The 14949-nt window shown below is 40.1% G+C and overlaps 2 protein-coding genes and 2 pseudogenes across 4 annotated transcripts in view; 1 reads left to right on the forward strand and 3 right to left on the reverse strand.

The window, feature by feature from the left end:
- The window catches only part of LOC126602672 (uncharacterized), a 94522-nt pseudogene that overhangs the window by 77837 nt on the left and 1736 nt on the right, over positions 1–14949 (forward strand).
- LOC126602093 (uncharacterized) overlaps positions 1–14949 on the reverse strand; it is a 109594-nt gene that overhangs the window by 63310 nt on the left and 31335 nt on the right. The gene's annotated exons all lie outside the window — the stretch shown is intronic.
- LOC126602087 (uncharacterized) overlaps positions 1–14949 on the reverse strand; it is a 106317-nt gene that overhangs the window by 60122 nt on the left and 31246 nt on the right. The window lies entirely within an intron of this gene.
- LOC126602091 (ribonuclease S-7-like) lies at positions 12214–13254 on the reverse strand (annotated as a pseudogene).

Consider the following 14949-nt stretch of genomic DNA (forward strand, 5'->3'; position numbering starts at 1 on the left):
GACGATGAGTTCATTCTTCACCTGGTTAGTGGCATGAGTGGCAAGTTGCCAAATGATATTAGAGTACGGGTTGTACATTTCATCACCTGGTTGATGGCATGAAGGAGAGTACAGGTTATACATTTCATCACCTGGTTGGTGGCATGAATATGAGTTCCTTCTTCACATTTCATCACCTGGTTGGTGAGAATAAGGGCAAGGTGTCGAGGCACATTGTAGCAAGTGTCGAATGACACAAAGTATGTTGAACCCTTTCGAAGCACAGTTGGCTTATGTATGAATGTGTTGGAATGTATGATTGAACGAATATACTGTGAAGCTGTTGGTTTATTTGTATAGTCTTGTTGACATATACTTAGACTTTGTTTCATGTTGGAAACATTCATGTTGAAGCTTTGAACCCGAGTGTTTCATTGTTAGGAATGTAAAAGGATTAGGACCGAGATGTCTAAATCACCTCTTTATTGAATTCATGCCAAATAGTCTTTGTTACATAGGATGCCGAACGGCTGAAGCTTAACATTTGTACAATGTGAGTTTACTTGTAATAGTACTTCAAGTGATCAGCGTTCCATGGATGGCTAAGGGTCTTGCCATCGGAGCTTCTAAGCTTGTAGGAGCCAGGGCGACTGATGCCAACAACTTCAAACGGTCCATCCCAGTTTGGACTAAGTGTTTATTCACTCGGGACTCTGTCGCAGAGTAATCTTGTCTTCAATACCCAGTCCCTCACTTTGAAAGAACGAGGTTTAACCCTTGAGTCATAGTAGTTGGAGATGCGCTGCTTGTAGGTGACATTCCTCAAGTGAGTCTGGTTTCTGTGTTCCTCGACTAGATCTAACTTGAGGGTAAGTTGTTTGTCATTTTCGCTTTGCACGTAGTTCTGGACTCGGAACGTTGCTTGCTTAAGCTCAACTGGGACAACTGCCTCTGTACCAAAGGCAAGTGAGAATGGGGTTTCTCCTGTTGATGTCCGATACAAAGTGCGGTATGACAAAAGAACTTGGGGTACAAATTCTGGCCAACAACCTTTAGCCTTGTCCAAGCTGGTTTTCAAAGTTCGCTTGATTATTTTGTTGATGGCTTCGACTTGTCCATTAGACTGGGGATGAGCTGGGGAGGCAAAACATAAGTTGATGTTGAACTTAGAGCAGAACATCCTGAACTTATTGTTGTCGAACTGTCGCCCGTTGTCAGTGATTATCGCATTGGGAATATCGAATATGCAAAGGATGTTCTTCCATACGAAGTCTTCTATTTTTGCCTCAGTAATGGTCGCCAAGGGTTTTACTTCAGCCCACTTTGTGAAGTAGTCAACTGCAACAATTGCATAGCGGACCTTACCTTTCCCTGCAGGCATTGGGCCGATCAAATTAAGTCCCCATTGGGCGAAGGGCCAAGGTTGATCATAGGAGTGAGCGGCTTGGGAGGGGAGTGAGGAATAGTTGCGTAGTGTTGACACTTATCACATGAGCGAGATATTCTGATGGCATCTTGGTGGAGTGTTGGCCAGTAATATCCTTGGCGAAAAGCCTTGTGTGCTAGGGATCGAGATCCAGCATGATCTCCACAGACTCCTTCATGTATTTCCCAAAGGACAATTTCCGCCTCTGCGGGCGTAAGGCATCTTAGGTATGGTAGGTTAAAACCCCGCTTGTAGAGTTGGTCATTAATGATCAAGTAACGGGTAGCCTTGTATCGAATCTGCTTAGCTTGTACTTTGTCATTTGGAAGGGTGCCATGAGCAAGGAATCTATAAATCGGGGTAATCCAACTATCCCCTATTGTAAGTTGCACACTTCCGCAGCCATAGTGCTTGCTGTTGCCAACAATTCGACCTGAATTTTTCTCCCAATCTTGTCTTACACCGCTGAGGCGAGACGAGCCAAAGCATCTGAATGACTGTTTGCCGCTCGAGGAATTTGGGTGATATGGTAGTGGAAGTGCTTGAGCAACAATTGTGTGTGTGCCAGATATGCTACCATGGAGCTATCCTTAGCGTCAAAGTTGTTGGTGACCTGGTTAACCACCAATTAGGAGTCACTGAAGATATCAATTCGTTTAACCCCAAGGTGTTTGGCCAAACGTAAGCCTGTTATGAGGGCTTCATATTCGACCTCATTGTTTGACGCTTTGAATTTGAAACAAAGAGCATACTCCATTGCCACTTTGTCAGGGGTAGTAAGGACTAGTCCTGCTCCACAACCCTGTTGGTTGGACGAGCCATCAACATATAAACTCCATGCTGGGGCTGTTGGTTCTATTTTCTGAGCTTCCGAGGGTAATGAAACCACTTCTTTAGGCGTAGAAATAATGTCAACAGGATATGTGAAGTCAGCGATGAAGTCTGCCACTGCTTGGCCCTTCTCAGCTGGCTTTGGTTGGTAGGAGATGTCAAAATCACCCAATGCTATCGCCCATTTTATCATTCACCCCGAAGTGTCAGGACTTTGGAGTATCTATCGAAGAGGATGATTGGTAAACACGATGATAGAGTGTGCTTGGAAGTAAGGGCGAAGTTTTTGAGCAGACATGACCAATGCTAGAGCCAATTTCTCAATGTTAGAGTATCGTGTCTCTGCATCTTGTAAGGCCTTGCTAGCATAGTAGACAGGTCGTTCGACATTACCATCATTTCGAATGAGAACGGAACTTACTGCTGAAGTCGATACCGACAGATAGATAATGAGAATGTCACCAACCTCAGGTTTGGAGAGCAGAAAGGCTTTACTCATGTAGTCTTTGAGGTTCTTGAATGCCTCGGCACATTCATCAGTCCATGTAATGTACTTCTTACTTCCCTTAAGTGCTTTGAAGAAAGGAGCACATCTTCAGAATGGTGAAACTTTCAGATAGGTTAACGATGTGTTGGTCAGCATGTTTGCTCTTGACTAGCATATCATCAACGTAAACTTCCATGCTCTTCCCAATTTGTTCAGCGAACATTGAATTGATTAGTCTCTGATAAGTCGCTCCTGCATTCTTTAGGCCGATGGGCATGACTTTATAGCAATATAGTCCCTTGTCAGTAGTGAAGGCTGTGTGTTATTGGTCCGAATGGTTCATGAAGATTTGGTTATATCCTGAGTAAGCATTCATGAAGCTCAGGAGTTCACACTCTGCTGTAGAGTCTATAAGTCTGTCAATGAGAGGAAGAGGAAAGCTATCATTCGGGCATCCTTTGTTTAGGTCGGTGTAGTCGACACACATTCTCCACAAGACCTTTTGGAGCAAGACATTTTCTTTGGTCAGATTTTTCTTAACAAGGACCACATTTGCTACCCATGTTAGGTAATTGACTTCGCAGACGGAGCCTATGCCTTTGAGTTTTTCAACTTCTGCCTTCATTGCTTCGTATCGTTTAGTGTCATAAGATCTTCACTTCTGTCTCACCGGCTTGGTCTTGGGGTCAATACTCAAGCGATGACATATGATATCGGGAAAGATGCCTAGCATGTCCTTGTATGGCCAGGCGAATACCTTAGTGTTCTGTTGCAAAAAAGAGATCAATGCCAACCGAATGGGTGGTGACAAGGTGGTGCCAATCTTCACCATGCGATTTGGATAATCTTTTGATATAGAAACCTTCTCCAGCTCTTCAGCGGGTTGTGCTTGCTGGGTGAAAGAGTCATCTCGATGATCATCGGGTTGACTGTTGCCACCGTGAAGATCCAAGTTGGCTTCGTCCGAGGTGGTCTTTATGACTTGGCATGTATAGAAAAGGTTTCCTTGGGCATAAGCAGGTGTTGTTGCTTGACTGAAGTGTTGTAACATGACCGTGCACTAAGTTGATCTACTATGATGTAACCATTGCCATAGGGGGTTGGAAATTTCATCAACAACATATGTGTGGATACCATGGCCTTGAGATCATTGATGCCTGTGCGTCCAAATATGACATTGTATGCCGTTGGGCAATCAACTACCAGGAAGTTAGTGGTAATGGTAGCTGTGTAAGGGCATGTACCAATGGTGAAAGGTAAGTGTATGCTCCCTATAGGTTGCACGATATCACTGGAGAAGCTTATCATAGGAGAAATCGAGCGATCGAGCAAGTGTTCAGCTACATTAAATGCTCTGAAAGCTTCAGCAAACATGATATTGACCGAAGCCCCCGTGTCTACTAGGATTCGTCTTACTTCAAAGTTGGCTATGTGAGCCTCCACGATCAGTGGGTCATTGTGAGGGTAGATGATACCTTTTTCTTCCTCAGGGTAGAAACATATTGGATCCCAGTTGGGCTTTTGATACTTGCCTCCCCTGATGTCTTCCACGTGAAACACTTGGTGGCCAGGCCTTAAAGCTCGTTCACTATTTTTCATGGCCCTATTGGAAGATTCAGATATGGGTGTGCCGCCGCTTATGGAATATATCACATTCACTTGGCGTTGGTTACGGTTATCCCTTGAATGGTGAAGGAGGAATCGATCAATTTTTCCTTCTCGCGCCAAAGCTTCAATATGATCACGAATGGTGATACACTTCTTGCCGTCATGGCCGTTATGCTCGTGCTAGCAGCAAAACGTGCCCGTGTTCTTCGTGGGCTTGTAACCCGACTGCCTCGGCATTGGCTTCGGTATCAAGTGTGCTATGCTGGGGTAAATGGCCACGCATGTGGCGTTCAAAGGTGTGTATGTCTCATACCTCGGGGTAGGGCCTGTCCTGACACGTGTTTGGCCCACTATGTTAACTGCCTGGGGGTGGGCATTATCATGGCGATACCCTTGGTTATCGTGATAGTGTCCCTTACTTCTTTTACTAAAATGAGACTGGTGAGGATGGAAATCTTTCCTTTTGCCCTGAGATTGATATGTCTGTTGACTTGGTGAAGTATTAAGTAAGGCAGGGAGAGGCACCGCTGCCATTTGGAAGGTCGAGGTCTTCTCATTTGGTTGGATCTGGCTTCCACTCCCTACTTGCTGATAAGGGGTGGTGGTGGGGGTTTCCATTGATATGTCCTTGCCTCAGCGGAGGCATGGTTGTAAGCATGTGCTATCACCTCAAAGTAAGTCTTCCAAGTCTTGGCATTGATCATGTACTTGAAGAAACAATCACGTAGGCCTGCAGTCAAGGCTTTGAGGGCAGTCTTGTCGTCTGCCTCGGCACAACGGGAATACTCATGGCTGAAGCGGCCAGCATATATACGTAATGACTCGTCTGACTTTTGGCGAATAGTGTACAAGTCATCCGCAGAGTGCAAGCGATCGGTCTGAAAATGTGTTGAGAAACAAACAGTTCTTCAATTCCTCAAATGAGTCTACCATCTCAAGTGGAAGATGACAATACCAGTTTAGAGCTCCGCTAGAGAGGGTGGAGGGGAAGAGAAGACATCGCTCTTCGTCGGTGTGCATCCGGTATGCCATGGTAGACTCAAAGAGGTTAAGGTGTTCAATCGGGTCCTCATTTCCAGTATAGAGTTGTAAGCTAAGCTTCTGCTTTTGCTTTGCTTGGAGGGGGTGTCGAGGATCCTTCTTGTAAGAGGGCCAGACCTAGGTTGGTTCCAATCAGGTATCTCATCTTTTCGTTCAACCTTCAACTTATTTACTTCCTTAAGGAGCTGTAGGACAAGAGGGTCCTGAGTGGAGTCATGTACCACTAGAGCTTTATTTCGTAAATCTCCATCTTCTCTTGGAAGTAGGAAGGTTTGATAAAGAGCATGTGATTTTTCCTTGGACTCGCCGTACTGACTTCCAATGTATGTATGTCGGAACATCTCTGAGTCCCCTATACCTTCGTGTTCCTCTAGAACTTGTTTCCCCTTCCCCAAATTGGTAGCCGGCCTGGGACATGGGAGGGGACCGAGTATTTCAGAGACCCTTGGGTCATTGATCTTTGAGCTTACATGGATGAGATTGTCTCGACGTTGCTTTAGGAAGTCTCGACAGTCACGAAAGACGGCTTTCGATCCTTCCACTCCTTCTGTAAGGAGGTGCCTTCCTCTATTCCTCCTGCTTCGGGTCGAAGCAGCTGGGTTGAGAGAAGTCTCATGTTGGTGGCCATTTCGATGAGTAGTTCGCTCCTCAACAGGAATAGCTATGTCGAGGGCAAATGACCCTCCATGTTGAGGGGCACCCAGTTGATGGTTGACTTCCACAGGGGTGATGAGCTTGTGTGTTTTAGTATATCTAGCCTCGTAGAGCATCTCGAAGACCTTCTCATACTGCTATTAAAGGATCTCATTCTTCATCGCTATCTTGTTGTTCTGAGCCTCCAGTTCATCGACTTTAGCCTGAAGAGCAAACTTCTTTTGTTCCTTCTTTCGTTGATTCGCACCAGGTGCAAGAGGGGTGTCATTCTGTGTGCTGTGACTTCCTTCGCTCCCCATGTTGGAAAGGGATGCCTGGTCAAAAGAGAGTGTACGAATGGTGGAAACCAGCTTAACAAAGCTGAAGAGAGTGTACAAATGGTGGAAACCAGCTTAACAAAGCTGAAGAGAGTGGGAATAAGTGTCGTTCCCACAGACGGCGCCAAATGTTGATGCACAAAATTAGTGGGGACTTTGGTACAACAGAAAATGTTAAGTTTGTGACCTTCGCTAGATTGCTCCGGTCACTAGTGTGGATAAGTATGTAAATGGATAGAGACAGGGAGGCAAACACAAGATGTACGTGGTTCACCCAGATTGGCTACGTCCACGGAGTAGAGGAGTTCTCATTAATTGTGAAGGGTTTACACAAGTACATAGGTTCAAGCTCTCATTTAGTGAGTACAAGTGAATGATTTAGTTCAAATGACATTAGGAAATATTGTGGGAGAATGATCTCCTTTTATAGAAGAGAGTTTCTAGCTTTGTTCTGACATTGACACGTGTCGTGTTGTGATTGGCTTCTGATGCATGTCATGCTATGATTGGCTTCTGATGTCGACAAGTGTCGCGCTGTGATTGGCCTCCTGGTTGGAGGGAAACTCTTATGGGTCCTTGACGGTACAACGTTGACCGGTGCTCGGTAGTTTCGGGATTGGTCAAGTATGGTACAAGCAATTTTCAATTAGATTTGAAAAATGTCGTTTATGTACCTTCGATGAGAAGAAAACTTGTTTCAGTTTCAAGATTAGTTTTGTTAGGGTTTTATTTTACTATGAATAAGTTTGGCTTCAATATTTTTTATAAATTCTTCCCATATTGGTACAGGATTTTTGGTTGATGGCATGTTTCAATTTTCACTTAAGAATAATCAAGTTATCTTTAATACTGAGAGCAAAGAAACAAAATCACTTTAGTCGTCAAACTTATGGCATAAAAGGCTTTGTCATATTTCAACACCAAGGATGGAACTCTTAGTGAAAGATGAAATCTTGCCTCCATTAAATTTTAATGATTTTGATATTTATGTGGAGTGCATCAAGGGAAAATTCACTAAGTCTAGGAAGGAAGGTTCCACACGAAGCAAACAACTTTTGGAACTCATTCATAGGGACATTTGTGGTCATTTTCCTACACAAATTATTGAAGGAAATAAATATTTTATCACTTTCATTGATGATTTTACAAGATTTTGTTATGTTTATTTAATTTCTGAAAAACTTAAGTCCTAGAAGTTTTTGAAATTTACCAAAATGAAATTGAAAACCAGTTGGAAAGAAAAATTAAGGTTGTAAGGTCTGATAGGGGAGGTGAGTACTATTAAAAGTATGATCAAACAGGTAGACATCCAGGTCTTTTTGCTTCTTTCTTGCAAAATCATGGTATTGTTGCTCAACATACCACTCCAGGAACCCCCGAGCAAAACAGGGTGGCATAAAGAAGAAATAGAACACTTCTTGACATGGTTCGAAGCATGATAAGCAAGGTAAAACTCCCAGATTTTTTTGTGGGGTGAGGCACTGAAGACAACGAGTTACATTCTTAATAGGGTTCTTAGCAAAACTGTGGAAGAGACTTCTTTCGAGTTATGGGCTGGGAGAAAGCCTAGTTTAAAACACATTCATGTCTAGGGTTGCCAAGCAGAGGCAAAGCTCTACAATCCTAATGGTAAGAAATTATATTCCAAGACCATCACCTGTTACTTCGTGGGTTATGCAGACAAATCTAAGGGTTATAGATTTTATTGCCCTAATTACAGCATGAAATTCGTTGAGACTGCAAGGGATAGTTTCTTGGAACACACTAAAGGTAATGATGACTTTACTTCCAATCCAAACAAGTTTGTGTTCGAGGAAGGAGAAGATGCGGTTGTCGAGAATGGGGCAGAGATTGAAGATTATAATAAAGTGACTACCGTGGTTGATATTCCTGGGCAAATGACTGATATTAATGTTGATGACAACCATGAAGATCAACTACACAATAATTATGAATAAGGTGAAAATGTAGAGGTTCAAAATGAGATTGAAGTGCATGGGATCAGGATCCTCTCCTGAGTAGATGGAGAGGATCCTCCTGACCAGGCCCATCGGGCCGTTCAATTTTTATCCAACGGCTACAAACAAGAGGCTCCTCTAAAAGTTATAATAATTATAGCCATTGGATAAAAATTGAATGGCCCAATGAGCTTGGTCAGGAGGATCCTCTCCATCTGCTTAGGAGATGATCCTGATCCAAGTGCATGCAGATGTCACCAATGAAGCACAACCAATCATGCAGCATGCACAACCAATCATACTGATAAGCTCATATTTATATATATTTTACATCAAATTCACTTCTCTTTTCTTAGTTAGTTCCTTATTTTTTGAGCTATTTACATTGTTTTTGTGTTTTGTGGGATTTGTCAAGCAAATAAAAGAAAAATAGCACAAGTAGGATTTTTAGTAACAAATTCGTCAAAACTGCCTGTACAGATCAGCTGACTTTGGAAGCAAGTTACGAACAGCTCAAATTGAATTAGAGAATGAGCCTTATATGCTTGGAAAGCTACAGATGTCTATTTGCTGGAGCATTTCGCGGATTGTTAATATCATTTTTCTAGAAAAAGTTATGGCCGTTTTAACACTGAACGGTTCCCAAGAGGCTGAGCAGTTTGTAACTGCAATGGAAGCAATAAACCCAATAAATCTAGCAGCCAAAACTAATGCAGCCAAGAACAAGTCAGCTGAAACTTATTCAAATATAAAAGGGAATGGAAATAAGGATGAGAATTAAGAAGGAGTAATTGGCATAAAGGCTACCTAAAGAGTTACAATTGTTTTACCACATTTCCTTTCACTTATTGTCATCACTAAATGGCTATTAGTGGGTGAGTTAAGGAGAAGAAAATGATGCAGCAAGACTTAGTTTAAAAGCAGCATTGGGGAAGGAAGGAAGGAGGAGGAGGCCTCGGTTGATTTCTTTCGGTTCTATCTTCTCAAACTCATGTCTATCTTTTGTTTTAACTTAAGGATTGTGTGTAACTAAACTTTTAGTAGTTAGGGGTTGTTTTGAAGCCCCGAATATGATTACAAGTTTGTTATGACATTTCGTTTGAATTACTTTTATGAATGGATGAAACTTGGTTCACTACTTGTCTCATTGATGAATTCTTTATTTGTTTTCTATGGATGCATACGTAGTAAGCATATCTAGGATTCTAATGCTATGAATATGTGTGTGCCTGCCCTTGTCGAATGAGGACCTACATATGTTCTAAAGTAGTACTTGTTAATTGCGATTAACATGTGAACCAATTTCTAGGATAAGTAAGACAACGCCAGTACTTACGATGCCTTGTGATGACTCAAACTCTTTTCGTTCTTAATGATTTCTTCTTGTTAAATCTATGAACACGCCATTCTAGATTGCATGCTAGGAACTAAGTTGAAAACACCATTCTCTTAACATACTACGTAAGAAAGAGTAATAGGTTGAGTTCTAACATTGAGCCAACTTGAGCATCTTCATCCGGAAATAAAAGGAATTTGAATGAAACACAACATGTTGTATTAATTTTTCATGTCTTGTTGGAGTTTCATGTGTATGATAGTTTCATGATAGTGATTCAGGGAATAGTATTTATGTTTTAAGGACATGACTCCCTTTAGTTCTTCATGAATGCTGGCATATGACAGAAACTGTTACTGTGTGAAAACAAGTGTTGGCTCTAGTGGGAGAATGTAATCTAATTAAAGCTACACACTTGGTTTATCATGTGCTTAAAGGATTGAAGTCATAAGAGATTGGGATAGACTAGACTTGTAAAGCTATTAGGGAATGTTTTTTTTATCTAATATAAAGTTGAAAGTAATCTTGGTATCAATAGGTTTAACTATTATGATATGATAACTTTGGTTTGTGGTGATAAGGATATTAGTTTATACAAATTGATTAGGATTACATGATGGGAAGTAACCAAATCAAATACCACCACTAAGGATATATAATGGAGGTTCCTGCATTCACATTGATTACGCAAAACAGATAGAACAAGCCCCATTGTTTGTTAATTGCAATTTGCATACAATAGTGTTGAGTGTAAAAGAGCTCTCGTTTTTCTGCTGCAATGGCTACACAAGGTTAGTGGTTAATTGTATTTGTGATTTGCTTATTTTTGCTATTAACTATATTACATGGATTGCTGGGGTTATCTTAAAAGGGTTACATCGACAAGGTTTTAAAAAGATTCAACATGGCTTATTGTGGCATTACTGAAATGCCAATTTCAAAGGGTGACAAATTAAGCAAAGAGCAGTGTCCCAAGAGTGAGTTGGAAAGAAGAAACATGGAAGGCAAACCATATGCCTCTCTTGTTGGAAGCTTGATGTATGCACAAGTGTGCAAAAGACCTGATCTTGCTTTCAGTATTAATGTTCTTCGAAGGTTTCAATATGACGCAGGGGGTGCCTCACATGAATGTAGCCAAGAGAGTATTGAGGTACCTTCAAAGAACCAAGGAACATATGCTTATTTACAGGAAAACTGATGAGCTTGTGTTAAAAGGGTATAGTGGTTCAGATTTTGCTAGATGTCCAGATGACCTTAAGTCTACTTCAGGTTATATTTTCACTATGGCATGTGGTGCAGTTTCGTGAAGAAGTGTGAAGCAGGCAACAGTGGCAGCCTCTACCATGGTGGCTGAATATCTCTCATGTTGTGAAACTGTCAATCAAGCTATATGGTTGAAAATTTTCATTGCAGGACTTAGTGCAGTGGATTCTATTTTGAGACTAATTCAAATTTATTGCGATAATAATGCAGCTATTTTCTTCAGCAAGAACAACAAAAGATTATCTGCAACATGGAATTTAGATATCAAATATTTGATTGCTCGAGAGAAGGTTTGGTGAAGATTGATTACTAGGAAACCGGTTTTATGGTTATAGATCCTTTAAACAAAGCAGTTCAGGTATTGGTTTTCAAGAAGCATGTTGCAAAGATGGGTCTGTTAGCTAGTTTTGATGATGTTAATTAGGGGGAACAAGTAAATCCTCTAACATGTTTTGTTATCAGTCACTAGTTCACATGACCGGTATTTATGAATAAGTATTAATAAAGTTTTCTTCATTGATAAGGTTTCCCCACTAATGAAGTCTTAAAAGTTGTGTGGTTGTTTCGAAGTTTTCCCTCTAGATGCACAACTTTAGTTATGACAGTATGCGTATATTTTATTATGCATAATGGTTTTGACAATATTATGATTGTCAGTAGGACAAACAACCAAGAGTTTCAATATGAAACATTAAGATGAATTGATGTATCGATTCTTAAGGGGACCAAGTGCAGGATGTGAGAAACTATACATCTACAGACACATTTTACACAAATTTTTTGCATCTTGTATGTGTTAGTTTTGTGAATGGAATTATGGGGATATTGTTCAACGAATTGAACATGTTACCCTTTGGTGCTGATCTCCTGGCCATTTAAGAATAACTTCACATAAGGCCAGCTACTGTTGAATCAAGTGTTAACTCTAGTGGGAGAATGTAAGTTCTAATGAGAGCTGAACACTTGATCATCTTTAGTTTGGAGACGTGAGGATTTAAGAGATTGGAATCAACTTAAGGTTGTAAGCTGATAAGGAATTTGTATAATAGGGGTTTCAGCTAAAACAGTCACGATAGTGTTGAAACACTTATAATGGATGTGAATGATAGGTTTTCTCAATGATAAGGTTAGATTGATTAGGATTGTATAATGGGAAGAGCCCTTATCAATCATCATCGTATGCAGTATAAAAAAGGGGTCCATGCGCTCTCTCAATCACGCAAACTAAAGAATACTCAGATCCCATTCATTGAGTGTGAGGAGAGCTGCAGAAGATTCCTAGTTTCTAAGAGATGTCTTCTTCAGGTTAGTGGTTACTTTTGGTACTGTGATTATTCTATTCCGCTGACTTTATTTATATTGATCATACAGTTGTTACCAGAGCTTTATGTGGGCTATACGTGGTACAGTTTTCGGTTCTGATTTATTAAAGTTGCAGCTGGTTGTTTCGCCTGGATCACAGTTAGTTCTGTTATTGCCAGATCTATTATAGCAGAGGGCGACTTGGGCCAAATATATTAATGGTTTACTTCCATTGTTGCTCTTCTTCTGGTATTGTTGATAGCATCTGATATTGACGGAATGTCCGCCGGTTTCGGACTCAATTGCCTTTGTTATCTGATCGATGGAGTACAATTTGTACAACGACATCTTGGGCTGAAGTGGTTGGGGTACAATATTATCCTTCTGCAAGATTTGAGCTATATCAAAATCATGGTACATCGCTAGGGTCTTCCGGAAGTACTCGGTCTTCAGGAACACATTGTCGGAGCACTTTCCGTGCTTATCATACTCTCGTTGCCAGAATTCGACAGGCTTCCCTTTTCTCCAATCCCACCACGAACTAAGTAGCGCCTTTTTCAGTGCATCATCCATCTACATATATTATTTAATTAAAACATAAGAAGAAAACTAGTTAAGAATACACGTACATACACGGTACACATGCAGGGAGATATATAATGATACATATATACATACATACACACACGTAGGGACGCACATGCATATTAACTATTGAGAGTTAATTTGTGAATAATTACCTCATTCACATTAAAGGCATCCCCCTTGCAGTCAAGGGATGAAGAGGATGATTTATTCGCAGGCCAGAGACCATGAATAGTGAACTGAAGATGAGATGGTTGCATGATGTGGCATTTATTCACCCCCCCCCTATAGCTTGGCATTCAGCAGCTGGCCAGAACTGAACATGCATAAAGTATTGGAATGGTGTGTAAGCGGATGAAACTGTGACAAACAAGAAGAAAAATATGACTTGCACTAACTTCGACTCCATTTCTAATTCTACCTGATGTTTTGAAGACAAAGTTGCATGTATTTATAGTACCTATGGGGTGGAGGTGGAGGTGGTGGAGGGGTTAAAATGAAACCATCCAAACAAATGCGAAATTGTTAAAAACTTAATTAACATTCCTACTCCCACTACAAATGAAAATCAATACAAGTCTGAAATTCAGTATATAACTTGTTACATATCACTATCAAGTTTTCAATTTATAGGCAAAAGAAACTGCATGCATGTGTAGACATGCTGTGAGAAATTTGAAACCAACACATGCTGTGAGAAATTTGAAACCAACACATGTTGTGAGAAATTTGAAACCAACACATGATGTGAGAACTTTGAACTAACGCAGATTATTGTTTTGTTTCCATTTCAAGAAGTCACCAACAAATCACATATATACATTTTTCAAGTACTCCATCACGACCATTACACATGCCACCATCCCCCGTCTAAATAATAAATTAATTTCCAATCAAGCCAAGGCTGCTCACGTGAGGAACCTTCATTCGACCTGAATGTCATGAATATACATCAATAACAAACCCACTTAGTATTATGACTATTTTTCCCTTTATGGTAAATATGAAATTAAATTGAAGAATTCCTAATTATATACAAATTATTTACCTATGATATTGATGTTTAAAACACTTCTTTTTTTGTTGAATTGTATAGTCTATATCTATGAAAAATATTTACTTAACATATTCATCTAATTACCTATAAGATAGATAGCTATGGATAAAGATACCAAGACAATTATATACCTAAAGCAAAGATATATAAACACGATTATGAGTTATCACCATAACAAGTTCTAAGACATGTAGAAGCAAAAAGAAAATATACTACATGTAGTTGTTGGCATTTTTGATTGGGTATTTCAATATACAACCCCTCATTGATCATGTTAATATCATTCTTAATGATTTCTTCTAATCTCAATTTCAATTTTGTTTGCAAACCAGAAACTAATGCATTAAAGCGGTTATAATATTGGGGCTATAAATTAGACTTTCTCCTTAAATATGCCATCTTGATTAACCCATTAATTGGGCAATTATATAGGCTAACGTTTTCAGACCATGCTTAATCATGTTTACTTTTCTCATATTCTATGTAAAACCAACTCTTCAAGCCGTGAGGATTATGGTTGATCCTTTTACCTAGAATACTCCTAAATTTGGTGGGCCGGAGATCGAACCTCACATCCCCATCTTGGGATCTATCCAGATGATGAGTCGTGAGGATGCCCTTAACAAGTTTAGATTTGCTCCTATGGATGACATCGTTGCTAAAGTTGATCGGGTGATTACTAAGAATTACTATCACCAGTGTGTTTCACTATTGATGGATCAAAAGGTATATATTTTGTCGATCCCTTGTTAATACATATTCATTTTCTTGATGTTTTGTTTTGTTTCCTTTTCATCTTTCTCGTTTTGGTTTGAGCTTGAATAGACTCACTTATCATTACACCTTCTTTTCTTAGTGATGTGAAAATATATAAGCACACAAATTAAACATTTTTTTGACAATTGTAGTATATATGTAAGTAGGGATCGTTCTTAAACCGGAGATTAGGAGGGATTGCTAAAACACTTTAAATTGACTCAAATAGATAAAACTAAGCTTTAAAACACTTTACTAGACTTAAAAGACTCAAAACAAGTTCACAAGACTCAAAATAAGCTAAAAACACTCAAAACTGCCTAAAAACACAAACTGGACAGTTTCTGAC

Source organism: Malus sylvestris, chromosome 15, assembly GCF_916048215.2.
Source record: "Malus sylvestris chromosome 15, drMalSylv7.2, whole genome shotgun sequence".
Taxonomy (NCBI): domain Eukaryota; kingdom Viridiplantae; phylum Streptophyta; class Magnoliopsida; order Rosales; family Rosaceae; genus Malus; species Malus sylvestris.